At 37.5% G+C, this 23,183-nt stretch overlaps 1 long non-coding RNA gene across 1 annotated transcript in view; it reads right to left on the reverse strand.

The window, feature by feature from the left end:
• Positions 1-22,603, reverse strand: part of LOC103239986 (uncharacterized) — a 30,159-nt gene extending 7,556 nt beyond the window's left edge. Inside the window, exons 1-2 of the long non-coding RNA XR_499733.3 lie at positions 21,222-22,603; positions 2,217-2,408 (exon numbers count right to left, since the gene is read on the reverse strand). This is a non-coding gene — a long non-coding RNA (uncharacterized lncRNA). The remainder of the gene's footprint in view (positions 1-2,216; positions 2,409-21,221) is intronic.
• Between the last annotated feature and the right edge of the window lie 580 nt (positions 22,604-23,183).

The following is a 23,183-nucleotide window of genomic DNA, read 5'->3' on the forward strand; positions in this document are numbered from 1 at the left end:
TCTGTATGGATTCATATGCCCCTTCTGAGTTTCTCAGGTTTACCTGTTTCAATTTTCAGCAGCTTCCTTCACTTCCACTACCAATGCAGCATATGTAGCTATGCAGGGCTATGCAGTTAGTCTTTTAAATCCAACCACCTTAAGCCCACAGTCTCTAACTCCTCTCATCTCTTCTAGATTTGGGGAAATGCCACCACAGGGAATGCATATGGCTTCCCAGGAGGCTGCTAAAGGAGCTGAATGACTGAAACTGGAATGCAACGTAGTTAACACTCTCTAGTGCCATCTTGGCCAAAGAGAGGCAGGAAAAAACTTGGCAGATCAATTTCCTCTGTCTTACTTTCTCCAATCAGCCTGCATAAAGAAGTCCTGTATGACTGAGTGTAGGCACCTACCAAATAACAGTAAGTGCTCTTTGCCCTGCTTTGTGAAGAAGTCAACAGAGGGGTAATGCTTCACCTTTCTTGGCTGTACCACTTGCCTTTTCTCTCATTTTCACTCTCCTGGGATTTAATTCCCAATAAAGCACTAGCACTTCATTCTCACCTGAGGCTCTATCTTCACTATCCTAGAATACAAAAACTAAGATGTACTGCAAATGTGGAAGAGTAGTATAACGAATATTGTGGCCTTTCTTCTGAGGTGAAATTTAACGGTTATGTTGGAAGAATAGTATGAAAGAAATGTGGGGAATAAGGGGCAAGCAGTCTCCTTTCAACTGTTCAGTGAATGGCCTCCATTGGTCAAGACTGAGGAGAGGAATTTTTATTGGATATTAAGGTTTTCTTTTCAGATAAGGCAATAGAGCAATTATTTTTAGAAATTCTAAGGAAGTTACTAATTTAAAGTTTTATTTCACAAATATTAATGAATAGAGTTAAGTGAATCACTAAAGATTTAAAGATGAGGCCGGGCACAGTGGCTCACACCTGTAATCCCAGCACTTTGGGAGGCTGAGGCGGGTGGATCACGAGCTAAGGAGTTCAACACCAGCCTGACAAATATGGTGAAACCCCATCTCTACTAAAAATACAAAAACATTAGCCAGGCATGGTGGCACGTGCCTGTGGTTCCAGCTACTGGGGAGACTGAGGCAGGAGAATCACTTGAACCCAGAAGGCAGAGGTTGTAGTGAGCCAAGATCGCGCCACTGCACTCCAGCCTGGGTGACCCAGTAAGACTCCATCTTAAAATAATAATAATAATAATAATAATAATAATAAAGATTTAAAAATGAGAGAGACTCAATATACTTGTAATCTGTGTTTGATGCAGGCAGACTCAGTCTGGTAGAAATCGGGAGGGCACCTAACTAAGACTGAAGTGGTGATGGAAAACCAGAGACTGTGCATTGAAGGATATAGGAGTTATTCAGAGAAAGTAGGGAAGGTAGGAGGAGTGAGCCCAAGGGAATGCTGGACACAATATTTCAGACATAGGGAACAGCAGATGGACACGGCCCAAAACTTACTAACTGCATGCCTTTGTGCACATCACTTTACGAGGCTGTGAAAATTAAATGAGACAATATGTGTTCAATGTTATGGCATATAATCGATGCTTAAGGGTGGTAGCTGTTTATCTTTTAAGCCTTGAACATAGCCAAACCACTTTATTTATATTAGTTATGGATAGGAACTTTAAACAATCAACAAGGGCTAGGAAACCCCAGAAGCTTTCAAATTTTGGGGAAAAAAAAGTATATTGAAAATCAAAATATTAGAAGCTCAAAACCTCAGAGCATCTAATCCAAGGCATTTCTCTATCTTTTAAACTCCTCACTTCTTTGCTTTGAGGTAAATTTCACTCTTATATGTTGGTTTCCTCCATATCTGCCTTATAAGGACAACAGTTGATGTGTGAGCCTGTTTGAGGTCTACCAAGTCATGAGAATCAAATGTCCTTTTCATTGCCAAAGAAAAATATGTAGCTAAACCCTAACACAGCTTGAAGTCACATGGAGTATCCTTTAAATTCTGAGAAATTTTTCAATTTGGCTAGAAAAACTAGTACTCCTTCAAGATTCAATACTTTCCAAAGAGAAAAATCCAGCAAAGCAACTCTCTTTTCACTTTGCACATAAGAATTAGACAAAATGGCTGTTTAATAACAAAACCACAATTCATACCAGATAATTCAAAATATGTTTGCACTTATTTAAAGTTTACAGATAAATCTAATTTAGGAAAGCATGCAATTTTTAGTTCCTCACTTACTCATCCTTCTTTTTTGTTTTAATCGTGGGTGGGTTTCATTCCAAGCACTCTGAACAGTCCTGTGCAATTCAGAAAGTTCAGCTCTGCTCCATGTTTGACAAGCTCCATTTACCATGCAATGGCAGAAGACTGGAGACCTGAGGACATGTTCATGGTGGCTTGATCCCAGTGCATCACAATCTGGAGAGGCCTCTGGCAGAATTATAGACAAATAATTTCAAGGTTCATTTGGAAGAAGAAAATCTATGGAAATATCAAGCCCTATTGGCACTCTGTAACCACTGATAACCTTGATTTGATTCCCATGAATTCATGGAGCATCAGGTCCAACATTCTGGATTCCACTTGAATTCCCAAAAGCCATGAATGTGGAGTTAAGTATTTCCCTGGCTTCAGAGATTATGGGGGTCATAATGCCCTCAAAGACCATAAAAGATCTCTCTCATACTCCCTTAGAAGGGCATGGAGAAGATTGCTGAAACACTGGCTATGTGCTTTCAGGGCCCAGTTCATGGCTACTGTAACCTAAAATTAATTGTCTAGTGTCTCTCTATCATCCCCATGTCTGGATGTAAGCTGAAGGTACACCAGCTAAGAAAAGTTGCCCAGAAATCCTCATCTTATGCTTAGTGACTCTGAAATAATGCACGACATTTGAAGCACATTCTTCTTGGATTATAATTCCACAATTAATTAGTTAATTCTAAAACATATCTGTTGAGTGGCTACCATGTACCAAGTACCGAGAAAGACATTAGGGATATGATGTTGAAAAGATACAGCTCATGCCCTCGAATAACTCTTGAAGGAGAAAGATAAGTAAATAGGCATTGAAAATATTTTTTCATGAGTATCATGAAATGCATCAGATCTCATAGAAGTAACAAGAAAGAACTCCTAACTTAGGCTAGAATTGAAAAGAGACAATATGTGTTTAATGCTACAGTATATGCTTAAAGGTAATAGTTGTTTTTCTTTTATGCCTTGAAATAGTCAAACCACTTTCTATTTTCTATGGATAGGAACATGAAATAAATAGAAAGGGCTAGGAAAACCCAGTACCTTTACAAATTTGAAAAAACAAGTACACTGGTAATCAAAATATAAGAAGTTCAAAATCTCCAAGCATTTGATTAAAGGCGGTTCTTCTCTGTCTTTTAAACTCCTCATTTCTTTGCTTCATTTTCAGGTAAATTTTGCTGTCATCTGTTGGTTTTCTCCACATTTACATCATAAGGACAACTGTTTGTATATAAGAAGCCAGACAAACAATGAAACAAACAAAGAGATTATTCCAGGAAGAGGGAGGGGCATAGGCAAAGACTCAGAGGAAAGACAGAAAATGGTTCATTGAACAACTTCAAGTATTTTAATATGGCCATAAGGTTGAGTACAAGAGGAAATATGGAAAATGTTAAAGCTAGAGATATTAAAAAATAGAAAGAAATCAGAGCATCCAGGACTTCTTTACTTGCTTACAAGTTTGACTTTATGATTAGGATGATAGCAAATTTTGGGAGAGTTTAATCAGGTGAAAGAAATGATCAGATGTCTATTTTGTAACACTTTGTAGAACTCTGAAGCACAGAAAAGAGTCAAGGAAAACCAGTGAGGAGGCAGGATCAAGAGACAGACAATGGGAGCCTGAACTGAGACACTGTCAATGAATATGACCAGAGATGGATAAGATGAGAGAGGATTAGAATATAGACACAGTCTTGGAGATTGATTATTTGTGGGAAACAATGAAGGTGGAGTCAAGAATGGTTTTTGAATGAGGCAACTAGGTGGTAGCATTTATGGAAACAGAAAGAAAAGGAGAAGCAGGGCAGAACATAATGAGTTCAGTTTTGACACGTTAAATGTGGGATACCAGAAGAACATCCAAGTAAAAAATCTAGTGAAGTATTGGAAACAGAGATTTTGATCTCAGAATATAATTGATTTTTAAATTATTTATCCTATATGTAGTAGTTGATCTCATAAATAGATGACATCACCAAGGGACTATGTGTTTAGTGTTTAATTCTAACAAGATCATGACAAAATCTCAGCAAGACCAACTATTAAGAGATTGGTCAAGAGCCATCATAAGGTAGAGTGGAGAATCTCTTTGAGAGTGAGGAATCTCAGATGCCAAGGAAGAGTTCAGCTCTGCTGAAGAGTTTCACAGAGAAGGAAGAATTTCAAAGAGAAGAGTTCAGTCAACAATGTCAAAGTTTGCAGAGCAGTCAAGTAAGATAAGGCCTAAAAAGTGTCCACTTAACTTGGTGTAATTTCAAGCCAAGATCAATCTTGTTCCAAAAGTATTAACTCAGCAAAGTTTTGAGTCACTGTGGAATAGAGCTCATCAGGTTTTTACAATAGTAACAAATGCTTCATATTTCTTATTATTCATAATCGAAATATACCACTAAGTCAGCGAACTCCAAGTCTCTTCAACTTCAATGTTTTGAGGCTAAACCTAAAATTGAACTTTTCCTGAACAAAAAGGGCTTGGGCTATTTTTGTTTTGCTTCCTCTATCAAGTTGTGAGCCAATGCTTGGGCATTCTTTACTCAGAGATGTAATAAATTTATTCACTGTTTAGGGTGGGGTATTCCAGACAGCTTTCCTGCTGTGTGTCCTTAAAGTGAAGGTCAAATAGAGTTCACTGAAAAATGTAAAGTAAGCAAGTGCCTCTGCATTAGTATTTGTTTTGTTCAGTAATAACCATTTATAATTAAGAAAAGTTTTCTCCACATTTACTCTTAAGGATATTGTGGACAATTTTTTTATTGTCTTAAATACATTATCTTTGATTTGGAGTTGTACAAGACATGCTCAGTATTATTTGTGATATCTCAATTGGAAAAATAAAATTTGTTTTTTCCAGAAAGTTCAAAGGTTCTTGCTGCTAAATATTGCTTCATCATTTAGCTATATCTTGAAGACTTAAAATGTATATTTAATAAGTATATTTCTTACATCTTTTCTAATATGGAAGCCATTGGGGTCAAATCAATACTCTCATAGCTCAATATGGAACAACCATCAAAAACTATGGAAGTACATGAAAAAAGTATCTTCTGCCAACCTTTCTCACTGAAATCCCAGTTTTATTGACAGTAGACGATCTTTATCTATTTGGGATGGCTTCGGAAATGGCTTATGGATCCAAGATGTCATAATGAATTGGAATCACTCAAATCATTGAGTAATTCCATGCAGTTACATAAGCTTGACATTCAACCTTTGGAAGAGTCAGTAAGAACCTCAGTTACATATTTGGAAATAAAAGTGATGGAACAATTCTATTTCCATAAAACTCTCATGTTACCAACTTTCCACAAGGTGAAGCATTAACAATAGGCCAATGAGAGTGTACCAAATACTTCTATTTAATTTTAATTTAAGGTTTTAAAAAATTATTAATGTGGTAAGAACATTTAATATAATATCTACCCTCAACACATTTTTAAGCATACAGTACATTGTTGATGATAGGTACAATGTTGTACAGCAGATCTCTAGATTCATCTTGCTTGCCTAAAGCTTTATGCCTGATAATTAGTAATTCCCTATTTACCCCCGCCATCAGTCCCTGGTAACCACCATTGCTTTCTGTGATTCTACGGATTTGAATATTTTAGATATTTCATATGAGTGGAATAATTCACTCTTTGTATTTTGGTGGCTGGTTTATTCATTTTGCTAAATGTTCTCAAGGTTCATGCATATTATTGCATATTAAAGAATTTCCTTCTTTTTAAAGGCTGAATGGTAGTATATTATGTGTATATACCACATTTTCTTTATCCAGTCATTTGTCAATAGACTTTTGGATAGTTTCCACATCTTGACTATTGTGAATGGTGCTGCAGTGAACACAGGAGTGTTAATATCTCTTTCAAATCCTAATTTCAATTCTTTTGGATAAATACCCAGAAGTGAGATTACTGGATCCTATGGTAGTTCTGTTTTTTATTTTTTGAGAACCCTCCATACTGTTTTCCATAGTGGCTACAACACTTTGCATTCCTATCAACATTGTACAAGGGTTCCAATTTCTCCACATCCTCAACAACACATATTTTGTGGGTTTTTTTAAATAATAGTCATTGGACAAGTGGGACTAATATCTCATTATAATTTGCATTTTCCTGATGATTAGCGACATTGATATTTAGCTTAGCTTTTTTCATGATAGGTGATTTTTTTTTCTTTTTTCTCACAGTGAACTACATAGAAATTCAGGTCAACATTGGAAACAAATTAATATATGAATATAAGTCTCAGTTGCCCCATCCCTCAATGTCCACACGTAATCAAACACCATTAGTAATAATAACTATCATTTATTGATTACTATATATTAGTTACCTGGCTAAGCACTTAACATCAATTATCTCATTTAACTCTAACCACAACTCCATGAGGGATTTCTATTACACATGCTTGATATATGAAGCACCTGAGGCTTAAATAGGTTAAGTGGTGTCACACATATTCACTCAGTTTGTATGTGGCCTAGACAGGAATCCATTTCGAATCTCTGACTTCAGAGTCCAAGATCTTAACCACCATACACACTGCCTGCCTTCACAGAGCTCCTGCTGCTTCTTCTATCCACTAAACAATAACTGGAAAAATTAAGACATTCATACACATGGACAAATTCACATAAAATACCCAGCTTCTGTCATGTGCCCAGATTCCCACAAACACTTTTTCTTTAAAGCTTGATTCTGGCTATTTGTTTGACCCATGAGGTGAAATTAGGTTACTGCAGACTGATTTATTATGCATTTCTTCTCTCCAAAAATAAGTGAAGCCTTCCTTTGATGTGCAGAAATTGTGTGGAAAAAATTAAGATGACTGGCAAAATAGTCCTTCCTTCAATACTCTTGGCTTTTCTATGAGAGTTTGCCCCATTCAGTTTTTCATCAAGCCTTTCTAAGGCTGCATTGAACTCAACCTATAACTGCTTCCCTGCTTTTAATGAAAATAGTAGCTTATATAGGAAGATAGTTAACTTACGTAAAATCTATGACTATACACAAGCTTCAGCTAATGCACTCCAAACTATAAGTGCTGAGGATGGCAGAAAAAGGAGAAAAATTGCCCATATTTCCAGATACACAAGCCCTTTGTTTCTCATCTTACGACACAGATGAAAGGGGAGACATTTGTCTTTGATTTCCTTGCCACTGGCACTTTTGAGTCTTTGCAATTTGGGAGGTTTCTATACACTGGGAAGCCATAAGAGGGCCACAAATAGGATGAATATGTTAGCAACAAGTAAACAAAGATAAGCCTCTTTGTCTGACGTCCCGGTAGATGAGACAGGTTTCAGTCTTCAGCAGAGTTTTATGCTTTTCTGCAGGACTCTACACAACTGCACATCAGTTCAAGCAATTGCATTAGCACAGGAGTGCTGAGTGGTTCCAAAGAGAATGAGTGAGCCAATAGCTATAGCTGGCAGTCAATGAAGGGAAAATGTGCTCTGAACACTCAGTGACTCACCCAAACAGACAGCAGGGAGTGTGTGCCAATTTAGCCTGGACACGCTGCCAGAGCTCACACACTCAGCAGGGTCAGGATTTGCAGAGGAGGTGAGTTCTGCTGCAATTCAAGAGAGTCAAGCAGTAGCTGTAGGGGACTAGAAGGGTGGCATTTTTCTGCTGGTGTCAGCATTAAATTCCCATAATTCCAAGGGTCCAGCGACTTGCCTCTAAAGAAAGCATGAGTCTGAAAGACAGCAGAGGCGGCTGACCATTGAAGGTTCTACTCACGTGTCCCAAGCTCACACCAGGTATGCCATGTTTGGTAGTTCTAGTTGCAAGTCACATTCCAGTTGAGGTTACTTCCTATTTCATTTTCTTCCGTAATTTTAAAATGCCACCAAATTTACCTGTATGCGTCATGTTTACTCTCTAGCTACTTAGCGGAAAAAGGGGTGTGACAGATAAGTTTACAAAATAAGTGGTTGTGTTCAGAAATCTGTTTATGATGAATAAGTCTAATTGATTTATTCTTTAAAAATAACAGTTTATTGTGGCCAACATGAAAACAAAACAGAAATGTGTTTGGCTGTCTATACAGCATAATGAACTCATCTTTTCCTTTATGAGAAGGCAGAAGGATCAAGACAGAAGAGGTACTAGTCCTAAGTAGGGAAGAATCCTTTTTTTCTCTGAAACACATGTATGAGAATGCATTTACACTATAGCTTGCACACTTTTAAGCATAAGAATCCCTCAAGGAACTTATTAAGAACGCAGTAAGAATCCTCATAGATTGTGATCCAGTAAGATTCTGCGTTTTTAACAAGTACCCAAAGTGATGCTGTCTTACAGTACATTAAGCCACTTAGCAAGTGGCATTTAAGGGACAACTGGCACGACTTTCAGGCTAAATATTATCTTCATACTTAAATACTTGGCTGCTTTACTTTGAATCTTAAAGGCTTGTTTTCTGGTAGGTGATGGAGAAGCGGAAAGGAGTGCTACACACGCTTTACACCTTTATAAGATAAACTTTTACTGGGCATTAAATGGCAACCAGCTAACAATAGACAGAAATCTGGGGGCTAGGAAAGGAGGTGAGAATGATGGGGCGGGTGAGAGACACCCAAAGCTTTGTCAGAGCCGCAGCCTCTTACCTGAGCAGGGAAGTACCTTGGATTTTGTGGTTGCAATCGTTCTTTCACTCAACATATAGACATCGAATATCTACTTTGTGAAAAGCAGTATGTGTTGTTGTTTTAGGGTTTTTCTTGTTGTTGGTGGTTTTTTGTTTGTTTGTTTGTTTTGCTTTGTTTTTTGTTTTTTGAGACAGAGTTTTGCTCTTGTTGCCCGGGCTGGAGTGCAATGGCAGGTGTAATCTCGGCTCAATGCAGCCTCCCCCTCCAGGGTTCAAGAGATTCTTCTGCCTCAGCCTCCCAAGTAGCTGGGACTATAGGCACCTGCCACCACCCCCTACTAATTTTTGTATTTTTACTAGAGATGGGGTTTCACCATATTGGCCAGGCTGGTCTCAAACTCCTGATCCACCCACCTCGGCCTCCCGAAGTGCTGGGATTACAGGCATGAGCCACCGCACTCGGCAAAGATTTGTTATTTAAAAGAACAATTACTGAGTCCCACCTGCCCATGAGGTAGTACGTATCATGCTTGCTCTCCAATGTCAGTGGTCTTTAGCTTGCCTTCTTGACCTACTACTTTGTTTGGAGTGTGAAAGAAAAGACACCTAGAATGTAGTTGGAAATGTGATAAGAGAGAGCTAAATGTTTGTTCAAAAATTAAGGAGAATTGGAGAAGGGGGGATATATGTGGGATTGAAGACATGCAGAGAGGGAAGGGATACAGTCTTGTAGGGCATATGTCATTGCATAGGTGCATGTCTTGTGGAGTTAGCTAGTGAGAAATTTCTCAGTTTTCAGGTACTGAAATAACAGTGAAGAAAAGAAATATCTAGTATACTCTTTTTACTACATGGTATAAAGGAGTCTAAGCCCTACAAGACTTCAACATAGTCTGCTACTATGAATGCCTTACATGAGTCATATTATCAGGAAAATCCAAAACAGGAGTAGTTTCCAAGTCAGGTAGGTTCAAAGCTGAGATAAGGTGGTCTTGAGGAGACGAGACATGTGTGAGATTCAGACCAATAGGAAATGGTAACGAGGGTAACTATGAGAAGGAGGCTGTAAACCTTCCAGAATTTGTAGAAATCTTAGAGGGAGGCCCTGAATTTCCCAGAAGATGTGAGATTTTATTTGTTTCAGTAGGTGTGGTAACCCAGGCTGACAAATACACAAAAGAATGTAAAGTATCTTTACATCCTTACACTTCCTGTCTCACTTCCCACACATATGTCTTGGTCTTTAAGGATATTACTCATGGGAGCATGAGATACATTCACAATGCTAAATGCAGGATGTTTCTATGTGCAGGAAATAAATGGGAGGGGAGGATGAAATAGTCTCTGTGTAAAATAGGAAATATGAGGCAAGACATTTTCCAGCAGGAGTCATTAGACAGGATTCATAGACAACGTGAGGTCAAAGCTCAATTCTAAAGAATAATTAGAATCAGAATAGTGTATTGAAATTGATAGGCAAATGTATGGGCAGGAAAGCTGAAACCACAATGGAGAGTCATTAAGAAGGACAAGTTGAGCATAAACAAGAAAGGACAAGCCAGGGCTAGACTGCAGAACGTAAAAGTCAACTTTGGAGGACCTGGTCTGATAGTGTAAGGAGGGGCTCCTGATTCTGTGTGGTCTTGCATACAAATTCATACACATATTTTTAAGATCTTCTGGGCCTTCATCTCCTCGGGACCCATCTGGAAAGACAGTTAGAGCATCCAATGCCTTGCAAACAATACTCAGCTCTATCTAGGTCTCTATGGAAGATCAGAGGCCACGAGCTCTGACTATTTAAGAGATGTATCAAGACTCAGCTCATTACCTCCACAATATTTCATGCCTGAGAATCCCACAGCTTCATTACAAAGAAAGTATAGATCCTCAAGAGTGGAGTGGGTCATGCATATGAGCAGCAGCACTTTCCAGCTCAGCAAGTTCACATACCTCAGCAGTGTGTGGCCAATCTTCTGTCAAGCCACCAAGTAAAAAACAAGTGTGACTAATTGTGGTTGGAAAGAACAATGACCCAGAAACACCCTTTGTGGAAGAACCCATGCTGATTGTGAAGTTTTGTTCTCAAGAGACAGAGTGTATTTCTAGTCTACTCATTGTGCCTATTTTTCTAGGGAGCCATGTGCTAATTACCTGTAGCTCTGCTTCTTGAAATTTCATCTGTGCTTGCAGAACTGCCCCTTCCCTTCTTATGTTCACAGTGTTGGCCTCTAGGGCACCCTTTGCATCCAATTCTGATTTCAAAGTCATGCTTCACAAAGTTAAAATGATATTGGGTCAGGTAGAGTGTATAAGCATATTCCTTTAAGAATCCATGCCATAGCATGTGAGCACAAATCCTCATGTCACAGGGCTCAACATTAAAAGAAGAAGAAATATAAGCAGAGCCTTTCTCAGGGTTCTGTTTGTGGAAAAATGAGGCAGCAGTGTGAAGCAGAGTGAAGAACCAGTTGATCTAGGCAGTATTAAGAGAAGAGAATGAAAATGGAAGGGAGAAGGAAATACAAGAAGCTTGCCGAATACCTAACTCTCTAAAAAAAGCAGGAAGAACAGGAAGAGATCAGGAAAGTAATGCACTACAATCCTCAGCACTTTGGGAACTGGCAACCTCCCCAGAGCTGAGGATGTTCACAGGATTCCCCCATTGCACACCCCACACTACTCCTTTTTATCTATCATGACGCATCAAACCTCACCAACACAGTGTCTCATTTCCTCAGGGCTTTATGCAAATATAATATCATAAACAGTCAACACAGATACTGGGGATGTAAGAATATCTCCTTGCTCAGAGCGAGGCAGGCTATCCAACAAAGTTGCTCCATGTTTTCAGGAGGCCCAACATATAGGACCACACTGTGGTATGTGTATGAAATGTTTTTCACATTTTGGTCCTATATGTCCAGTCATTAATGCCATTCCCTAAATATCTCTAATTTTTCCCCTTGAGCATAAGGGAAATTGCATTTCCCTGTCCTTGAAAGGTCCTGTGTGTTTCCCTGCCCTTTGAAGTGGCTTTGTGATTTGCTTTGACTATGAAATGTGAGAAGTGACATGTAGTACTTCCAGGCAGGGGCTTTAAATGCCTGTCGATGACTCACCATCTTCCCTTTGCTGCTTCAGTCACAGTAGAGCATGTGTTCACAGGGAGATTTCATTGGTCAGAGGCCGTGGGCAACTACAGTGAGCACAGCCCCCAGGTCCCACTTAACCATGTTGGAAATAAAGCATGAAAAAGAAATAAATCTTTATTATTTTCATCCACCAAAATTCTGGAAGTTATTTGTTCCTACAGGATAACTTGGCCTGTACATACTGATATATATTCATATGCGTTATAATAGTGATTTTTTGAAAATAGCAACTAAATGCACATGATTTTTTTTTATCTGTGCATGTTTCTCTTGTGGGAAGAGGAATGTAATTTGTGGCTGACAAGAAGACAGGGCACTAACTGTAGAAGAAAAGATAGTTTGTTGCATGCTAAGAAGTATTAGGTTGTACAAAGTCATTTGTTCCTAAATCCTCCCAAACAGCTCTGGTTCCTGAGATTTTATTTATCCTTGATTTAGTTATTCTTAAGACTTATTTTGCTGTTGATTCTTCCTCCTTCATTTTATTACTGTTTGCCTCCAGTGTGCTCCCTGCCCACCACAACCTACAACATTCTGCTTCTAATCTGCCTCTTAGAATTGTGAGTAAATTAAGAGCAATTAAATTTTGAATGAAGAACTAAAGAATGCCTCTGTGAGTACAAAAGTTAAACTGTCACACACACAGACTCTTTAAAATAATAATAAAACAAACATTTCATAATCCTTTCTGGTATATTATGCATTTTTACATTAGTGATTTTTTTTTCTCCTTTAAGCTCGTGGGACTTGATAGTGATGATTTTTTATTCTTACACCCCCTGCATCTACGTTGATAGTTTAGATATTATGTTTGCATAATGCTATACTCATGTCTCTATTTCTATTATGAAGGTTACCAGATAATGGCAATCAGTGATAGCTTGCATAATTTTTCTCAAGTATTTGTTCTTCCCTTCCCTGTAAGAAAACATTGATTCCCTGCCTTTGCCATGTGCTTTGCAGGGCCTCCTATTGGAATATACATCTCTACCCCACTGAAATTGGGCTAGGTCCTATGACACACTATAGCCAATGGAACATGGGCAGATGTGACGTAAAACATGTATACAAGATCTAAGTGACATCATCATTTTCCACCTCTCTCTTGCTCTCTCCCCTCTGCCACCAGACTGTACCATATTGTGACCGCTCCAGCAACCTGGGGTTCAGAAGAAGACACAAGGAGCAGAACTGAAAAGGCAGCCAGCAGTCACAGCCAATTCATAGCTAAAGACTGTACTATAAGAAAGGAATAGATGTTTGTTTCAATTCACTGAGATTTGGGTATTATTTGACATCACAGATACTGGTTATTTTACCAAGGCTTTGACTGGAATATTTTCAGATATGACCAGATTGAGGGATTGTGACTGTATAGAACCAGTGAAAAGCCCCTTGAAAAGACTGGCCGAGGACCTTGCCTAAATGGTTTCCTTATAAGGTTTCTGACCTGTGATACTGTGATAAAGAACGCCGCCCCTTTGTTTTTTTTTTTTTTTTTTTTTTTTTTGGAGACAGAGTCTCACTCTGTCACCCAGGCTAGAGTATAGTGGTGTGATCTCCGCTCATTGCAACCTCTGCTTCCCAGGTTGAAGCGATTCTCATGCCTTAGTAGCTGGGATGACAGGCACATGCCACAATGCCCAGCTAATTTTTGTATTTTTTAGTAGAAATGGGTTTTGCCATGTTGACCAGGCTGGTTTCGAACTCTCAGTCTCAAGTGATCCACCCCCCTAGGCCTCCCAAAGCGCTGGGATTACAGATGACAGCCACTGTGCCCAGCCAAGAATGTTACTTTCTAGTGGGTCCAGAAGCCTCAAGATATTTTGGGACCTCAAGAAGAGTGAAATTTGTATAGGTATTACAAGCACAGTCTAGTGGCAAATGCTTGGCTTGGCTTCTGGCCTCAAGGCTTTTAAAAAATCGAATTAGAAATTCCTTATAGAAGTTCCGGTAAAACCAAATTAAAAAGAGCTTATATAGCTGATCACCACTTTTTATATGCTCTATGCAAATAATCAGGCCAAATATAATGAGATCATAATTTATTTTGAAAATAAACTGATCCTACTATGATTTATTCTTGATAGAAATGAGGAAACTGGGGAAAGAAAACTTTAGATTCTAGCCCTGAGCATTGTTTTTAATTTTTGTTATTTGCCTACAACTTGGGCTAATCCTGAATTATTTCCTGGCAACAAAAAGTCTCTAAAAAATAACCAGGTTTTGTTTTTCCTCATGATGCTTTCAGTAGACTTCTTATGGAATAGATTACTTTTATTATTGTTCTGGCATACAAATTCTCTTTTGGCTATAATATTTGTGTGCTTTACATTTCTGCTATTTAAGTTATTAATGTTATGTATCTCATTGTTTTACTTTTTCTGAGAAAACGGAAGTCATGGTATTCTGAAGACTAGAGATGATTCAAAAGCCTGTGAATCTACCCCATTTGGAATCCCACTGGGCCTGTTGTTTTTCATTGCCAGTGTGTTGCTGCTAAAGCTACAACATATTAAACACCATTCCTAAAAGCTCAGGGACCATCATGGAAGAGGAGGGTGCATGAGATTGTAACAGCAAGGGTGAAGTGTGAAGGCCAAAAAAAATTCATCTTGGGTGCTAATCCACCATGTTGGCTTTTAATTAACCCAAATTACGGGAGTGCCTCTGAGATTTCTAGTTTATCTATTGTCCTTTGTGTAAGAGCACCTATATACCACAAATTCTGCCCTTAAAGGCAAATTCCTATCCCCTTTCTCTGAAGCACATGTGCCCCTCCCCTAAAGTATATAATCTGGGGTCTGGTAGGTGATGGTGCTGAGATCCACTATCTTGTCTCACTACTGGCCAAGACACAGACACAGCTTCTGTTCATAAACCCCCATTAAATGTTTCTTTCTAAGAAGAAAAGTAAAGAAAAGCTGATTAACACACACTCAAAGCAGGATATCACTAAAAAGCAATATTCTCATTTTTGAAAGTACTTTTACTTTTACATTTCCTTTTGGGAAGGGCTGGTAGTAATGGAAGCATGAGCTTTGGCATCAAGTAGACCTGTCTCTTTATGAGCTGTTTCATCTTGACAAACATAAAACACCCTCCCAATAGCACTTTTTACTCTGCAGATCATTTTTTCTGCAGAGTAAAATGATCATTTTTTACTGCGGCCATTTTTTCTTCACACTCCACTCAGAATCCTGTAAACCAACTTGGGATCAAGAAGACTATTGACTGCAATTGTTTGAATATAATATTATATGAAAGTCCATTAGTTCATTATAATATTCCACATAAAGGAAATCCAAAAATAAACTCATTAGTCACTGTTGAGATTGCTCTGTCAGCAACTTCCTATTGGAAACTAATGGTAAAAAAAAAAAAAAAAAAAAAAAAAAAAAAAAAAAAAAAAAAAAAAAAAAGCTAAATGCTTAAATATTTCAATATGAACTCTCTGAACTGTTTTTTTAGTTAAAAAAAAAACAAGTAGAACTCATTGATGAGGGAACATTATTATCATATGATCATATGGATTAATGGCTAGTTATAAAAGGGGAAATACATCTTAACACTGGAAGATCAAGCTGTCAACATCACCATCTCTAAAAGTGGGACAACCAGATATGATGACCCTTGATATGATGTAATATGAAGTTCACACAACATCTATAAAGGATTTTTGTCAGAAAAGATGAACTTGAGTCTAATCAAGTCTTTAATTCTAACTTTATAGGAAATATGGAGAATAGAGAACAAGTAAATGTCTCCTCGACATAAGCTTGCCTCATTTTTATGTATTAAATAACATTTTTATTTATTTTTACTTACTTGAGAAGTTATTTTCATTATCCATGTTCTCTGTGGAATATAAGCTCCAACAGCACAAGGTCTTGTACTGATGAGCCAACACTCCTTTCTCACAGTCTATTATCATGTTTGGAACATACTAGGTTTTCAACACAAGTGTATTAAATGAACAAATGAATGAACAAGTTATTTTAACCTCACTTAACTTGTTTACAAGTTAGGAAGTAATCATCTGTCTTCAGAATTTAGGGCATTCTACAGTAAAATCAACTTTGTTTCTTCAACCAGCACATGGCATGGGAAAAAAAAAAAAAAGAGAGAGAGAGAGGAGAAATCTGTTCTAGATTTAAAAGAATCTGAAGCAACTTAACAGTCAAATACAAAGTATTGATTATGGGATCCTGATGCAAGCAAACATTAGAAAGGCATTGTTCTGTGATAACTGGGGAAATCTGAGTAGGATTAGGTACTAATTGATGTAAGAAATTACTGCTGATTTTGTTAGGAATAATAATCAGGTTGCAAGTATGTAAGAAAATGTTCTCACATTTTAATTGTTCTCTAGTTTCCACTTTTATTTTAAATTCAGGGGGCACATGTGCAGGTTTGTTACATGGGTATATTGCATGACATTGAGGTTTGGGATATAAATGATCCCATCACACAGGTAGTAAGCATAGTACCCAATAGGTAGTTTTTCAGTCATGTATTTAGGTGTGAAATTTCATGTCATGAAGGATATCTCTTTAAAATACTCAGCACAGACAGATGTGATAGGTGAAGCAAATACAGAAACATGTTGATAATTATTCAATATGATGAAAGATATTTTGGATTCATTTTATTTCTTCCAATTTTGTGTGTGTTGAAATTTTTATAGGAAATAAATTTATTAATACAATAAAAAAAATCTGTGAATTATCCTTTTCTCTCCCTTGTCCCATAGTCCCATATGTGATTCTGTTGACCCTCACCTCCTACATGATTCCTGGATCCTTCCAATTTGCTCCATCTCTGTTGTTGCCATCCTGGCCCCAATCACCATTAGCCCTCTCTCCTGATGTACTGAGCAACCTCTCGATTGGTCCCCTTGCTTTCTCTCCTCTTCCCTAAAATATGTTCTTCACATAGCAACCAAAAACCTAATCAGACAATGTCACTTCCTTCTTAAAATCTTTCAAAGTTTTCACTCTTAGTATAAAATACCTAAAACCTATCTCTGGTTTATAAGATCTGGTCCCTGCCTACTTGTCTGACTTACTTCATCTTCCACCACTTTCCCTGTGTCCACATGATTCCAGCTACACTACCCTAAATTGCATTCCTCCAACATACCAAAGTCTTCCCAGTCTCGGGGACTTTGCTATCATCCTTCCTTCCTGGCTTGATGCTGGCATGTCTGTACCACTCAATCATCTACTTAAAGGTATCTCTTCAGATATACCACCCAGTCACATGATCCCAGCACCTCCGTTTAACTCTCTGCATAGTACCTACCATGATATGATCTATTTTTGTCTTATTTTTATTAATTTTATTTATATGTTTATTTATTTTTACTATCCATCTATTACCATGTTTGGCACATGGTAGGTGTTCAAAACAAATGTGTTAAATGAATAAATAAATGAACAAGTTATTTTAACTCACCAAACTTGTTTCCATGTCTGTAAAATGGAGATGACAACACTTACCCTTTACTTCACATACATCAAGCATCTGATCCTCACAGTAACAGTATACAATAGGACAGGAATTATTGCCCTCATTTGGCAGATAAGAAAATGGTGTCACAAAAGGTCAGGAAGATGATTCTGGTTTGGACTTTCAACTGTACTACACAGTTGATCATACCCAGAAAAAAAACTAGTTTTTATTATTTAGCACTTAAAATGATCCTTGCCCAAGGTCTCAAGCTTCATCATCCTTGCTGACAGAGCAGGAGCGTCACCATCTTGGACAAGCACCGCCATTTTAAAGTTCACCTTGATTAAAAACTGCCTACATCCAAAGGGCATCAGCCTAATGTATAAGGTCAGCTTGACCATAAACCACAAATGACATCTCCAACCAGAAACATTCCAACCATAAGATAAACCCCTCCTCAACCAGAGACATTCCAACCATGCAATAAACTTCACTTCCACACAGAAACATTCCAAGCCTGTGATAAATTATCCCACCCAGAACCCCTAATTACTCTTAGTCTGTGAGAGAAAATACTCGACCAAAAAAAAAAAAAAAAAAAAAAAATCATCAAGAAGCCCAGCCCCTCTCAGGTTTATTCTCCAAAATAAACCTGTCTTTGACTGCTGAGCCACTTTTCATGTTTCTTTCCTCTTTCTTTAACTCCTACACTTGCCCCTTCCTTCCACTCTGTATCTGCTTATTCCTGGAGTAGGAAGTTATGGGCCTGCTGAGACTGGGCAGGCTGCCCCTCAGTACTGAGTTCGTGCTCCATGCTCCAAGGGCCCAGCTGAGTCCTGACTATTGGACTGAGCAGTTCTCCTAAGGGAAGCAGGTCTGTTGTCTTTGTGCCGACATGCAGCTTTATAAATACACGAAACCATGTAAAATATGTTCTGTACCTTCTCAGGAAGGGATGTGCTGGAGCAGTTCAATTATCCCACTACGTCAGACAACACCCATGTGCCCAGTTATAGAACTAACCACTCTCATGCATACACAGTTTCAAAGCTGAGCAGTTAAGTCAACCTCTCTGGCAATTGTATAACTAATAATCTATCTAAACTGCTTTAATCTCTATGGGTAGTGATCCTTTAACTTAACTGGATTTGACAATCACTTATCATGCCACTAATTCTGAAAATTATTTTCACTCCTAGAGTGCCTTAGCTTTTTGTTGTAATTACAGTCAATAAGGCCTGTGACCAATGAAATATAATCCATTTTTCCAAACAAATCTCATTCTTTGACTCTCTGTATACCTTACGCATCAGCCATGTTGTACCGTTCCCTGTTTCCTAAACATCCTCCTGAGCATTTGATTTTCCAAACCTTTGCTCCCTTGAATAATCCAGCACAGAGGTGGCCTATGGTATTTATTTATTCACTTATGTGCACCTACTAGGTCCTAACAGTTTAACATGGCAGGTTTGCTGGGGGAATAATAAAATGAATGTGTATCAAATTTCAAAAAGCATATTTTGTCAAAGGAAAATGAAATATTAATATGTTTCATTTTGTGGATCTCTTCTCCAAGAAAATGTTGCCAGGAGCAGGTAGGGGTAAGTCCAAGGCTGATTCTGTAGTGTCTGCTATTAGGATGTGTCTGCTACAAGTCTCTGCAGTCTTATGATACTTAAGGCATATTCTCCTTAAAATCAGCCACGCCAGGTTATGCATTCTATGGAATATTGAAATATCCTTAAAGTAACTACAGATACAGATATATTTATAGTTGCGATTAGTCCTCCTGACCTCTGCCTTGTAAGTCATTCTTCCCAGCTTCTTTCAATTGAGTCTCACTCGACTGTGGGAACCAGCACTCACCAACAGTCTTTCCCTGGCTTGTAAGTGAATCCTTGTGGGTCTTTTCCTTTAGAAAAGAAAACTGATAGCAAAACCAAATCCAGACCTATTTAAAGCAATGGTTTGATATATTTTTTGATGATGTACAGGTAGTTAAATATTTAGCTTTGGCACATAGAGGATAAAAAATAAGTACAAAATTTCTTCAGACCTGTATACTGAAAGCATAAGAGTTCCTTGTCCTACTAACTACAAAGTCAACAGGATGTGCCAGGCAAAGGGGTGAGCACTGTAGCCCAGTCAGGAAGATAGAGCCAAACAGGATAAGAATCATTTTTAGTGCTAAGGTAGATAGAGACAAGAGGCAAGCAAGTGGTTGCATCGTACTAAGGGTGGATAATACTTTCAAATGTACCTTAGAGTTTAGAAGACTCACAAGATTGTGTTAGGCAATTTGTTTCTATAGATAGCACAACCTTGAGAATTTGAAGCCATTTCATTCTATTAAAAAATTCTGTATCAAGAAGGAAAGGAAAATGTAGGTAGTATTAATAACTGTTCATATTTGTTAGGTTATACTGCAACATAAGAATATGCACTAACATTTCTGAAACAAAAATTGAGACATGATTTGACAAGTATAAGTATGTTTATGTAAATAATAAAACACAAAATTTGAAGGTATTATTTACTCTCAGAAAAACTAGGTGTTATGGGGGCCATATCTATATGCAAGATATTTTAAAAATTGTTTGTAAATGCAACATATGCAGTAGGCATTTAGCAATGAGTTGTTGAATTCAATTCAGCTCATCAGTCAGTAAGCAGTTATTGTGCACCCACTGGGATGAAGACGCTATATGCAATTTCACACGAATTTAACAGTTGTGTGGTTTTGACTAATATAAGGGAAGAGTTATTAGAAAATACTTTGACTACATTAAAATCATTTTAAATAGACTTAAATCTTTACTTTTTGTCATCTGTTCTGCTATTTTTATGTTGATAATGTTAGGCAAACCAGAACTACAGGTTAAATTCTTTTAACAAGTATCAAGAATTATATTCCTGGCAGGCATAACATGTTTACATTAGCCTCTTAAAAGTTTTAATTTTTACCTTTCTATTTCTCTTCCATTCTTTCTTCCCCATAGATTCCAAAGCAATTTTCTTAAATACTAATTTTATATTAATCTCCTATTTTAAACTTCCATGACTTCCAAACACCTACAAGTCAAAGTCCATTTTTAAATTCTGGCATACAAGTTTCTTCACACTCTGCCTGCCACTTAAACTTCCTGAAATCATTTTCCTCTATTTCAACCCCTCTCCCCACAAAAACACTATTTTCCAGCTAACTAAAAATCGTAACATTTAAAGATTTTGTAATTAGGTCACAAATTTACCCATACCATAATCTAGAGAGTAGTGAAATATGTAATTTCTTTACTTTGGTTTCTAATACTAGATAGAGGGGAAAAATAAGTTTTAAATTTTAAACTTGGTTCAATCAGTCTTAGGTAACTAAGTCTTGGCTTAGATGACTCCAGTAGACACGTTCCTCTTTCAGATATCTGAACGTATGGGATCTTATACAACTATCTATCCGATGGACCCTAAATACACTCACATTAACTATCACATGGACACTCAATGCAATTTGTGGTGAATAGCCTATAATCCCAGCATTTTGGGAGGATGAGGCAGGAGGATTCGTTGAGGTTGGGAGTTTGAGACTAGCCTGGGCAGCATGATGAGACCCCATCCCTACAATTAATAAACATATAAATAAATAAATAAAATAAATTGGTGGTGAAAAAGTAAAAGACTGAATTATAGAAAACATGCTTAGTGACCTAAACAAATAAGAGTTTGTTTTACATTACCAAAAAAATCCAAAGATAAGCAGCTGTTACTGTTAACTTACCTGCTCAGTGATAACATGAATAAGAAGTTCTTCCTGCTTTTCACATCACATCCTTAACATAGTCTTTTCATCCTCATCTTTCTTGCTCCATGGACAAGGGATGTATGCTTCACTCATGAGTTCACATTCGAGGAAAAAGAGTGTCAGGGATGGTCCCAGCCATATACCTTATCAAGACACAAAATTATTACACATAGGACCCCTGCCCGCCACCCAGCAAATTCCACATTATCTTATTGACCAATACTTAGCCAAATATCCATCCTACTCTATAAGGAAGATATATTAATAGAAAGAGAGTATCTGTTTTTTTTCAGCCTCCCTACTGGCAAGGAGAAGGAAATTGGCAATGGATGTTGGTGTCTTTCTTGGTGCTCTTTAGGGAGGTGGGAAAAGGGATGCTTAGATCCATATGATGGCCTTGACAGTGCTCTTTGTCTGGCTGACCTTTGCTGACTTCATCAGCCTTTCTGGATGACTTATGCTCATGTTGACCCTGAACAGGCTTCAGATCCCAGCCACACACTGATATCTGTGTCATCCACTGCCCAGATGGCAAAATCTAATGCCTTTACTGTGGAGTTGCTCATTCCCACTACAATAACTGCTCATTTCTACATTACACAGAAATCAAGAATGTTCTAGGAAGGTGCATCTCAACACCTCCTTCTGCCTAATCACACTCTGCTATCATGTTTATTTGTAATATGGATCTACCACTCAATTGATCCGGAGACAGCCTGCAAGTTATCTCCTTTTAGAATAAGACAAAAGCTTCCTGGTTCTTCAAATTCTATATTTTGTCCTGTATCCCAAAGATACTCTCCCCTCACTAGCTCAGCCTTGAGTGTGTTAATGGGGAGGGCAGTGAGGGGACTCTGATATCTCATTTCCTCAACCTCTGTCTCTCTTCTCTATCCTCTCATTCTCAAATGCCCCTCTGTAATCATTTTCTTCTTTCCTCCAGGTCACATTCTTCAACTTCCAAATTCCATTCTCATGGCTAAGCTTAAATGCTGGTCAGAGGGTCTCTTCTACACATGTGGTGTTTTAACTATACAGTTGATATATATACATATCACATACACATATACAGGTATGTTTACAACTATACACATATATTAGCAATTATTAAAGAAACAAAAAACTGATATGATAATTTAGTATATTGTTGTATAATTTGATTGTAAATAGGACGGTCTACTATAATATTAGTATCATATGGTCTACATGTAAAGAAAAGTTTTTCAGAAGTTTCAAACATGAAATTGTACTAAATATTAAAACTATATTAGCCAAGTATAATTTAACTGTGATGATCTAGAAGGTCCTGTAGACTCTCTTTTCTCATCCAAGATTATCATTATAAATATTAATTTATATTGTCTGTCAATTACACAATTATACTGTCATTGTGTGGTATATCTGTGAATACATTGTTTAGTTGATGCTTTAGATTGATGATTGACTGAATTGAAGATAAGTTAACTATACAGTTGTGCACACTTATTTTTGAATAAATAAGTTTTAATATTAAGGTTAGTTGTCTTTTTCTCAGGGGACATATCCAACTAAATTGTATTTTTCATTTATACGCTCTTATTGCACACTGTATTTGTTCTTTGTATCATTAATCATATTGTAGTTGAATAATTGTTTATGTAACTGTTTAATATTGAGCTCTTCTATTCCACTGTAAATGCCACAATTGTAGGGACTTTATATGTCTACTTAAGCATTTATTCCCGTCATCTAAATGCAGTGCCTGGCACTTAGTAGCTATTTGGTATATATTTTTTTGGCTGGGTAAATAAGAGGTCAAATAGGTTAAAAAATGAGAAATGTCACTGGAATTTCATAACAAAGAAGTCATTAACAAACATGATGACAGCAATTTCAATGAATTGATGGGAAAAGACATGAGACCACAGGTAAGTAAACACTGCAAAAAAGCACTGCAGA

The sequence above is a fragment of the Chlorocebus sabaeus genome, chromosome 13, assembly GCF_047675955.1.
Source record: "Chlorocebus sabaeus isolate Y175 chromosome 13, mChlSab1.0.hap1, whole genome shotgun sequence".
NCBI classification, from domain to species: Eukaryota; Metazoa; Chordata; class Mammalia; order Primates; family Cercopithecidae; genus Chlorocebus; species Chlorocebus sabaeus.